General features: G+C 48.2%; 1 long non-coding RNA gene across 1 annotated transcript; it reads right to left on the bottom strand.

The window, feature by feature from the left end:
- Positions 1-8227: 8227 nt before the first annotated feature.
- LOC125445641 lies at positions 8228-9813 on the bottom strand. The gene is made up of 3 exons (XR_007246320.1): positions 9703-9813; positions 9539-9604; positions 8228-8411 (listed from the first exon to the last, which is right to left on the bottom strand). It is a non-coding gene; the product is annotated as an uncharacterized LOC125445641 (long non-coding RNA).
- Positions 9814-11330: the final 1517 nt, after the last annotated feature.

Here is an 11330-nt window from a genome sequence, read left to right as displayed (position 1 = left end):
AGCATGGGGTGCTCTGCAGCCCTGCTGCTTTCTCTGGTTTGGGGTCTCTTCCCTTTGGTGCCACTGTATGGTTGTACCTGGCCCTCTCATCGACTTTCTGTCTTCCCATTTTAGGAGAGCATCCTATGGCCACACACAGCTTGGGGTAACTGGGAGTTGTTCTAAGGTTTTGGCCTTTCTCTTACTGTATGCACGTGCACTTTCAATTCACTTCCAATGCACTTTAAATTACTGTCTGCAAGTGGATTTTGCCATTTCACAATAAAATCCAGCTGCAGCGTGCATTGAAAGTGCATTATTGGGCAGGTGTGAAAGTGGCATTAGTCTTCCTTTCCCCCTTTGCTTGCTCAGAATTATGCAACCATGCCTTTGACAGCATGGTGTTTACCACTACAATATTTGGTTTCTCATCATGGAAACAAGCCATAATTGTAGCAAAGCTAGAGATCAGATTGGAAAGTGAGTGGGGTGAAGAGTCAGGTCGGGACAAAGCGTAGACTGTTTATCTTACCGGGCTGGATGCTTCATTCCTTCGCCTTTCCCCAGATAGCGTTCAACGTCCTGAGCAAAGTGATAGTCCCATCCAGACGCCTCTTCTCTCCAGTGATGCTGTTTTACTGTCTTTGCTACACACAAAAGATAAAATATCATACACTCAGATATCTGAAGGGGGGAAGAAAGAACACAGAGTTGATCTTTTCAGAGATGTTTTGGTTTTCTTTGCTTACATGACTGACTGACTTTCTAAATGTTTACTGGTGGAAGTTTTCTCTCTGGCATCCCAGATCAACTCCCGAAGGCAATTTGAGAATGATTAATCCCAATCCGGCATGTGGCCATTGCAGAGAATGAATCATGGGCCTAGGGCAGTGATGGCAAACCTTTTTGAGACAGAGTGCCCAAATTGCAACCCCAAACCCACTTATTTATCACAAAGTGCCAACACGGCAATTTAACCTGAATACTGAGGTTTTAGTTTAGAAAAAACGGTTGGCTCCGAGGCACGCATTACTCAGGAGTAAGCTTAGTGAAGCAACTGCAATGCTTCCAACGGGTGAATCACGATCCTAGGAGGGTTTACTCAGAAGCAAGTCCCATTGCCAGCAACCAAACTAACTTCCAGGTAAAGGATCATGCCCAGGCCAGCCTAGATGTGTGTGTGTGGGGGGGGTGATTTTCCACCCCCCTCCCACATGATGAACTTTGTGCGTGAGTGCCCACAGAGAGGGCTCTGAGTGCCACCGCTGGCACCCGTGCCATAGGTTCGCCACCACTGGCCTAGGGTGTTAGCTCCCCCCTCCACACCATGACCAGTGTGTGGGGGGAGGGGGTACAGGATGCCCTCCAATGTTCAAAACTGCACTATTGGTTTCTGTGCTACGTTGCCACATTTGCTATGCTGCTTTGTTTTACAAGCGGCTCTCAAGATAATGTTTAAATTCTAAAAAGCAGATTGAAATAAACACTTCACTTGGGGGGCTCTTCATTGAATTAGGGTATATTTATTTCATTGAATAAAATGGACTTCTGGGACTAATCTTATTCACACTCAGTGGAGACCAGCTAAATGCAACAGTGGTGGGAATTTGCCTTGGGGTTCTCTGGCCGTTGGTTTCTTTGTTTTACAAAATGCACACCTCGCCTTTGTGCCCTCACAAGATCCACCAGATGGCTGACAAATAATAACATCACATTTTAAAACCATTAACCTCTCCCCCCAATACACATAATTAAAACGCTTTTTTAAAACAACTAAAATACATACAAAGGCATTAAAAAAGAACACTTTTAAGCATGGGTCAGAAAGAAGGGATCACTGAGGAAAAACAAAACATCTTCACCCACTAGTGGAAGATTTGTGGCAGAAGGGAACAGAGGAATCTCTCTAGGCAGAGAGTTCCTGAGCTGGGTGCCGTGAATCTCGAGAAGGTTTCTCTCTCTGGTTTGGAGCACCTTCCTAGTACCGCATAAGTTACCCCAGTGGCTTGACATCCGAAAATGACTGTTGTGTTTTCTTGATCCATAACACGAGCTCTCCACTGCTCTCTGACACAGCAATTATGATCTTGGGCTGCCAAAAAGATACCTGTCTTGAAAGATGGCAGGACAACAATAATGTCTTAAAACAGGTTTATTTACAGCTAAAAATAAGAACTCCTAGAACAGCTAACCGAAGCTCTTAGTCTTAACTCTCTCAGGTCTCAGTTCGAACTGCTTTTCCTGGGTCCCTAAACTCTGCCCCTCAACTCAAACTCTTAAGGGCATATCATCACAATACCCACTAAGTAACGTCAGCAGTGCAGTTCTACCTTGCAGTCCTCTGTTCTCTAGATTACTGATATAAGTTATCTGCTGCTCTTGTCTGGAGCAACAATGGTCCAAGGCTACCAAGCAGACATACTGGAGACTTATTAAATAAGGTGTCCCAGTTATGGATCTGCTTTTGGGACACCACAATGGTTTGTTCGATTCTGAGCACAGGTTCTCTGCTGCACTGTTCCAAAGCAACGCAAAAATATAAGTGGACATGCAAAGTTTTTGTTGTTGTTGTTGTTGTTATTATTATTATTTATTGGGTTTATAGACCGCCCTTCCAAGTTCCACAATGGAAGAGGGTACAGTTGCTTTAAAAAAAATGAACGCTGGGTATTCACAGAATCAATTACACTTATTGTTATAATAGTATGTAGATTTACGATTAAAATGGGGAAAGTCCCAGTGGCCCAAAGAGGGACAGAAGGTCACTGCTTGGGACTGAGGCAGAGAATCTGCAGGGAAAACTGTTGTGTGGAAGCCCGGTTGGCACTATGCTGTATTGGCACTAACAAGAGGGAACCACACAAGCGTGGGAGCAAAGAGGCAGCCAGAAGGATTTGAGGCACTGAATAAATGCAAGAACTCTGCAAACAAAAATCAGCTAATGAGGAGTCCCACTGCAAGATGGAGCAGATGCCAAGGAAGCTGTCTTTAAGGGAGGAAGGCTGGGGAAGCGACTGTATTTCCCACCTCTTCTGCAGCAAATCTCTGAAAGACCACAAAAGCCCCATATCCCCTCACCAAGCCAACTGACCTTCTCCTCCCTCCCTCCCCACCCTCCAGCCCTCTGCCATGGGGGTGTCATATTGCCTTAACACTGCAAACAGCTAGAACTTTGATCTGGAAAGAATGGGAGCCACCCCAGGAATGCTGTCAAGACCCTGGTCAGATAACCGTTTTGCTGAAAAGAGGGCAGCCAGCCCCTGCTGTTGCCTGGAGCCAGTATTGGGGAAACAAAGTTTGCAGCCATGGCAACAGCCACTGGCTGCTTGCTCACCCCCAGGCATACCAGGGACTTGAGGCTCTGAGGGGGACTCGGCCACAGAGAGTCGGAGGCTGTCAGGTCAAGCCGGAGAAAGAGCAGAAGCCCAGAACAGAAAGAGGAATCCAATGTTTCCCATGCCAGTGTTTGGAACTGGGTTGCCAAACCTTTCTTCAAAAACAACTGAAAAGCCAATTGAAGGGTCAGATGCAGGATGCTGGTGCTTTTCATTGTAAACGGTTGGATCATGGTTGGAAAGCATAGTTTATACCCCTGTTCGGTCACGTGGCTGCACTGGGAGGCCTTGGCCAAGCTAGACTGCTAATTTTGCCACCTCTGAGTTGAGAAATTCTTGGGAGTTTCTTGGAGGGGGGAGCCTGGGAGAGTGGGTTTTAGGGAGCGGGGGGACCTCAGTGGAATATAAAGCTATACAGTCCACCTTCCAAAGCAGCCCTGATCCCCGTAACCTGGGGACCATTTGTAATTCGGCTACCACCTGGAGACTGGCAACGCTACTCAGGGTGTTCAAGACAACATAGGGCTACTTTTCGACATAGGGTCATTTCCTCACTTACCATCGACCACCCTTTGCTGCGCGCGTCATTTCTGGAGCTCTCCTGGGCTTCCCCATGACCCCGCGCAGACATCAAAAGGCGCCGTTTTGAGGAGCGCCAGGAATGACGCGCGCTGAGGGGGCACGAGAGCGGCAGCATCGGGGCGGCTGCGTTGTCGCTGCCCCTGTAGTGGGGAGTGCCACGGGACTCCGCGCTACTTGGCGAGAGTAGCGCGCAGCAGATGGTAAGTGGGGAAACGACCCTAGATACACCTCTGGACAACACCAGGCCAGTCTCTATGCAAAGCCCTAGAGAGGCTATGGGAGGCTGCAGCGGCTCCAAGTCGTCTTCATCAATACTTGCAGAAGCTGTTTAATGTTCCTCCTTCCTTTTTAATCTGGTTCTCAGCGCTGAGTGGAAATAGCCTCCTCCCTAGAGATGGGGTTGTGGCGCACAAAGGGGGAACCAGCTTGATAAAGAACAAGAGATCCAAAGCGTCTCCAAATGACCCTGGTCTTGAAGGAAAACATGATTCACAGGGACCTCCTGGGAGTTAAACAGCTGCAGCCAAAAACATTTCGGAGTTAACTTCACATGGATATTTTTAATGCTGCACTGGCTGCAGCGTTCAACCACATCACAGTGCAAAACGGGGGTAAAACTAATATCCTTGGATCTGGGCCACATAAAGACACATCCCTTCCAGGATCTGAAGATCCTCAGAAGCAGACTGCGCAAAAGGCATGGGAAACAGTTGCACGGGCAGATTTCCTGACGAGATTCTCCTTGCAACGGAAGTAGACTTTTCGTCCTGCCTTTATCGCTAGGTTGGTTTGGATTGTGATGAGTTGCGCATGGGAAGGGGCCGGGGGTCCCCACGTCTTTCTCACAGTTTCTCTATCTGGTGCAAAAACAACTCTTGTTTCCTGAGCGCTGAAAATCCCAGTAGTTGGGAAAAGGATAAGCCCTTTTGGTTATGCATGCGTGCACGCACAAGTTAATCTGCAAAGAGCAATCGTTACTCCAGCTAGTTGGCTAGAAACGCCGCAGTCCTCGAGTGTTTATTGAGGAGCGAATAAAACAAGCCTTGACATTTTTTTTCCTCAGGGGGTACACGCAATCTCTGTTGCCTTTGGAGTCTGTCTGACAGAGGCACGTACCAGCAGTTCAAACACTGGTTCCGTCACCTTCCTTAAATTCACCCAGCTGTGCCGCAGAGCCCTTTTTAAGATTGTTTATAAGATTATTCAGTGGAATGTTTGCTTGTCACTCTATTTAAACACACACACATTACTTTCAAGATGCTGAATACCGCTCCATGGACAAGGGGAAACGTGTTAGTGACGGAGTCGGTATCAACCAGTCAGTGCTGTGCAGAGCCAAACACACAGACCCAGTTTCCCCTGAGATACAGAGAAGATGTTAATCTGAACATAATATAGCTGCTTTTTAAATTGCATATACATTAGTATGCACATAAGTAGTAGAAGAAGAAGAGTTGGATTTATATCCCCCCTTTTCTTTTATAGGAGACTCAAAGGGGCTTACAAACTCCTTTCCCTTCCCCCCTCACAACAAACACCCTTTGAGGTGGGTGTGGCTGAGAGAGCTCCGAAGAGCTGTGACTAGCCCAAGGTCACCCAGCTGGCGTGTGTTGGAGTGTACAGGCTAATCTGAATTCCCCAGATAAGCCTCCACAGCTCAGGTGGCAAAGTGGGGAATCAAACCCGGTTCCTCCAGATTAGAGTACACCTGCTCTTAACCACTATGCCACTGCTGCTCCCTTGAGAAGAGAAGGTTTATGCAAATCATCAGGAGAGTAGTTACAGTTCTGGACTTTTCACCCAGTTATGGCCAACTGAAAATCTTCAGCCACCGTCTGGACCACTAAAAGTTTGATAGGTTTGCATAACCCTTCGCTATGCAAGGAGCTGGGTGTCTCCAATGAAATGACAGATATATACAAGCCCCAGATCCAACACTGTTGACCCCTTCTTCCGTACCACTTCAGGAAAATAGTCTTTTTGTATGAAAACAGCTTATGTGTAATTCGGTTTGGGGATTCTTATCCTTCCAGTCTCGAGTGTGTAGGAGCTACCCATGCAATCTAAACATGCTTAGGATCACTCTTTTCCTCAGTGCCGCTCCCCAGGTTTCAAATGGGAGTTCTGACACCAATCTATGAAAGCAAATTCTGGAGCTAAATCCTGGCTCCCATCAAGCCCAGAATAAAGAGAAGAAGAGTTTGGATTTATGCCCCACTTTTCACAACCATAAGAAGTCTCAAAGTGACCTCTTCCCTCCCTCTCCCCACAACAGACTCCTGGTGAAGAGAGTTCCGAGAGAACTGTGACTAGCATTGGTCACCCAGCAGACTTCATGGAGAAGAGAGGGGAAACAAATCCAGTGCACCAGGTAAGACTCTGCCGCTCATGTGGAGGAGCGGGGAAACAAACCTGGTTCACCAGATTAGAGTCTACCACTCTTAACCACTACACCACGCTGGCTCTCAAATATTGCTACTTGTTCAACCTGGTCCTTCCCCTGTGCCTAAGACACAAAAGTGAAGCTTTTCCCCAATAAGACTTTCAAGGAACACTCATGTGTGTTCTTCAAAGCCCATGAGTAGGGATCATTAGAACACTTGCTACCCATAAGCCGCAGAGGAAATACATGCTTGCAGGATAGCCAAGTGCTTGTTTCCATTACATGCACAAAGAAAAGCAGAGCCAAGTCTGGAAGGCAGCAATCCCCGCTGCAGATAAGCTCCCAGTCTTCCAACCAGATAAAGCATGAGAAAGCGAGGTGGAGCTATGGAAAATGTAAGCCAGCTCCGGGACCGGGAGCCTGTCACGACCAGCCAGCGTCCTCCTCTTGCACGTTGCCAGAAGGAGCACTGGTGCGCTCCCCCGATGTTGCGCCGACTCCATTCTCAGTGGCTAAGGAAGAATGACGCATACGATTTGTGACACTGACCAGGCTAAAGGCTCACATCCTCTTTGTGCCGTGTCCGTCTTTGGGAGTATGAAAAAGAAAGGACGTGTGGATTGTGACTGATCACAGCTCTCGGCCCAGTCCTGCTGGTCAGTTGTTGATCCTGCAAAGCACAATTTTCAGTCAGGTGTTCTTTGCCTCTGGTCGGTGGTGAGTGATCTGGGCTGCCTTAGATGAGGCCTTTCCCCACTTACCTTCTGCTGCGCGCTACTCGGGCCAAGTAGTGCGGAGTCCCCCAGCACTCCCCACTACAGGGGCGGCGACAACGCAGCCGCGACGCTGCCGCTCTCGTGCTCCCTCAGCACGCGTCATTCCTGGCACTCCTCAAAATGGCGCCTTTTGATGACCCCGTGCAGAGCCCGGGAAGCCCGGGCGCGCGCCAGAAATGACGCGCCCAGTGAGTCGCGCAGCGAAGGTGGTAGAAAGAAAAGTGGGGAAATGGCCATGGATAACTTGGCTGGGGTGTGGGAAGGGGATCTGAATTCTCACCGCAATACTCTTTTGCCAAACATGCTCCATTAAGAGGGGCAAAACCTAGCATCCCAGTTAAACCAGTGTCACTGAAACCGCTCTTTCCAGTATTTTGTAGTCTATGCTGGTCTCCTCAACCAGGAGCCCAACATGCTACTGGGGTGTTGTGGGGTCTCCAGGCTGTATGGCCGTGTTCCAGTAGCATTTTCTCCTGACGTTTCACCTGCATCCGTGGCTGGCATCTTCAGAGGATCTGATGGAAGCAAAGCAAGTGGAGTATATATGCCTGTGGAATGTCCAGGGTGGGAGAAAGAACTATTTGCAATGGTTAACAAGTGTAAAGGGTCCAATTACCAAGTGTGATTTTTCAGTCAAGTGTGAATCACACTTGCTAATTGCACCCTTTACACTTGTTAACTTGTTAACCAATGCAAATAGTTCTTTCTCCCACACTGGACATTCCACAAGTATATATACTGCACTTGCTTTACTACCATCAGATCCTTTGAAGATGCCAGCCACAGTTGCAGGAGCAACATCAGGAGAAAATGCTACTAGAACACGGCCATACAGCCCGGGGACCACACAACACCCCAGTGATTCCGGCCATGAAAGCCTTCGACAATGCAATCAACACGCTATCGTTCCTTTATTCTGCTCGTATTTCTTTATTTCATTTCATTGGGAGTTTGGAACACTATGAACATTAGCAGGAATGCCTTTTCCATCTTTCGCAGCAGTCTTGGCCTGCTAGGCTAAAAATAGGGGCTCTCCAAGGCAGGCATGTGCCTCACGGTGTAGGTTAAATATGAGGTGTAGCTTAGCCCGGTAGTTAATTGTCATCTAGGCTGTGGGCCAAGTTCAAATCTGGCAAGCAAGGCAGCAAACTCGCTCCGTGCCCTTTGTCAGTGTTTAAGTCCTTTCCTTGGTGTAGGCTGGTTTCTCTTTAGTAACGATCTAGCAGCAGAATCCCACTGATAATAAGAGCCAGCGTCACCTCTGGATTTGCAAATGGCATTAGGAAAACCCAGGCCCAGTGGGCTTCTGCCTTCGAGAGTCACCGGTTGCATCAGTTTTCATCTATGAATGGAAATCTGCAAATGTAAATTGTGTCCTTTGTTGAGGTGCTCTTCAACACCTCTCCCAGTTTACTCAGCCAACAATCCCAGGACAATTTGCCACAAACCACCCAATGGCTGCCAACTATAGGATGGGGAACTCCGAGAGATTGCCAGGGTGCCAAAGGGTTGCCAACCTCCAGGTTGGGCCTGGATATCTCCTGGAATTGCATCAGATCTCCAGACTACAGAGATTATGTTCCCAGGAGAAAATGGCTGCTCTGGATGGTGGACACTATAGTATTTTACCCTACTAAGATCCCACAGTTCCCCAAGCCTCATCCTTCCCAGCATGCATCCCAAATCCCCAAGTGTTTCCCAACCCAGTGTTGGCAACCTAGAGAGAGGGGGGGTTTCGGGATGTGATGCCATGGAGCAAGGGTTGGTCCCCAACTGTTTCGAACCTGCAGGCATCTTTGCAGAGACATAGCCAGGAAAAATGTACCCCAGGGCAAAATCTGAGGGGGGCCCCCGGTGTGGACGGCTGCCCTCCCCCACCACAACCAAAAAACTTTTTTGCACCAGATCTTGAAGTCAATGTACGGACCTGGGGGGAAGGAGGAGGGGGGTTGGGGCAATTTTCTGCTCCCCATGTGACTTAATGGCAGCAGCCCAGGGACATTTGACCCCGTACGTTCCTCTGGGTGGTACGCGTACGTCCCTGCATCTTTGGAATTCTGACAAAGGACAGTAGGCCTAATTGCAAAAATGGGTGCCACAGGAAGCAAAGCCGACCAAAAATGTCAGGGATCAAGGTTATATAACAGTAACAGCATTTCAGACTGAAACTTTGTTTAACAAGATTCCTGTTCATCTACACAGCCAATCAGAAGTCCTGCTGGGGAAAAAGCCCCACCTAGCCCCACCAACCTTCTAAAAGCCAGGAAAAATGTTGACAGGCACCGTGGTGCCCACACTGGAGACCCCTGCCATGATATAGTCCACCTTCTAAACTGGCCATTTTCTCCAGGGGAATCTGATCTCTGAAGTCTGGAGATTATCTGTATTTCTGGGAAATCTCCATGCCCCACCTGCAGGTTACAAATTCTAAACTATACCCATTCTGTGTTCTCCTTTTTGCCAAGTGGGAAATTCTGAAGCACCTCAAATTGTTATCTGGAGATTCCGGAGCCTTCTCCTCATCATTCTTGGCTGCCCTACGTAATGTTCTGTCAGGAAAACAAGATAAGAGGAAGAAAGTGTGTTACTCAAAGCCTGGCCGGCAGCCAAAGCCAATGACCTCACTCTTCTGCTAATTAATCTCTACCTGTTGCAAAGCGCAGCGGGAGCCAGGGGAAACAAAGGAAGGCAGCTGGATCTGGGAAGGGTTGTGCCGTCATCCACCAAGCCAGGTAGCCATGTTATGTAGATGTTACACCTGCATGAATAAATCACATATTTTTTAAAAAAGAGGCACCCCATAGAATGTGGAAGGCAAATGATATTCACAGCAGATTGAAAGGGTGCATATACCACACCAGGCAGTTCTCCTTCCTTTTCTCTCATTCTCTAACAACTCCCACAAACACACACACACAACTTTCAGGGCTTCTTTTGACAGCTTGTTAAAAAGAATCCATAGGGGATATGTAGCAAAAATGTTGCACCCAGCCAAAAAAAATCAGAAGAAGTGAACAACAAGCACTTTTAGGTCAGCAAACAGGGTCTTTTTGGCAGGGAGTCAGGTGGCCTGGCACTTTTCTTCCATATAACCTCTGGGGCCAGCTGGTACCACTCTTCAGGTACCCAGGTGGAGCCTGGGCACGTCCCACAATTACAGCTGGTCTCCAAATGGCAGACATCAGTTCCTCTGGATAAGGTGGCAGTTTCAGAGGGTGAACTCCAGTGGTTCGCACCACTTTGGCAGAACCAGTTGTTAAAATAGTGCTTGCAAACAACCAGTTGTTAAATTATTTGAATCCTACCACTGGCATGGCAATTATACCCCACTAAAGTCCCTTCCTCCCCACACCAAACTTCACTTTTTCCAAGCTCTACCCATAAATCTACAGGGATTTCCCAAAGTTTGCAATCCTATCACTTGGTTATTTGTGGGTACCTTCCTGACAACGCCTTATGCCTGCTTTCCCAGTTGAGCCCACTGTGACACCTGGTATCTTTCCTATCTATATCCAACCCCTGTCCATGGGCTTCTTCTCATCCACTAGTACGCTTTTTATCCCATCCATCGTCTAAGAAGCTCAGTGCAGCATCCGTGGTTCCTTCTTCCCTACTTATCCTCACAACAGTCCTGTGAGGTAGGCTATATTCACAGAAAGCAAGTAGCCAGAGATCACCCAGTGAACTACATGGCCGCGTGGGTTTTTAAGCCTGGATTTCCCAGATGTTAGTCTGACACTCTAACCACTAACCACCTTATCCTTTCATAGCCTGAGCTTGTTCCACGGCCTGCCCCACTAACCCAAACTTCTCAGCTGTGGCAGATCTACTTTGTTGTTTAGAAGAACACAACCACAAACATGCAGGGCTCTGCCATGGATGAGTAGCTGGAAAGGCATTATGGGAAAGGTGCATGCTGGTCTTGGTCTAGAAAATCTTATTTAAAAGCAGGCTCGTTTTTTGACACCAGAGCCCACTGGGGCCGCTGTAAGCAGCATGCGAGGAGAAAGATGAAAGAGCCCGAGATGCTTGGCCCGCTAAAGGCCTGAAAAAGTTTCTTTTGCGGCTTGAACTGGTTTCGTAAAGAGCTTAGCTGCAAACCCTGGGTGATCCCGCTGTATATATCCCCCTTGGAAGCGAGATGGCCACAGGGGGTGCCCCCCACCGTTGGAATGCCCCCCAGCACTCACAGGGCAAGCTGATTTTAACTTTTCTCTGTTGTACTTGGCAACCTCTGGTAAATATTGACTCCCGAACGCAGGGCTCTGCGTGCTG

This window comes from Sphaerodactylus townsendi, linkage group LG16 (genome assembly GCF_021028975.2).
Source record: "Sphaerodactylus townsendi isolate TG3544 linkage group LG16, MPM_Stown_v2.3, whole genome shotgun sequence".
NCBI classification, from domain to species: Eukaryota; Metazoa; Chordata; class Lepidosauria; order Squamata; family Sphaerodactylidae; genus Sphaerodactylus; species Sphaerodactylus townsendi.
Note: the sequence above shows the minus strand (reverse complement) of the source record. Positions and strands in the feature narration are given on the sequence as shown.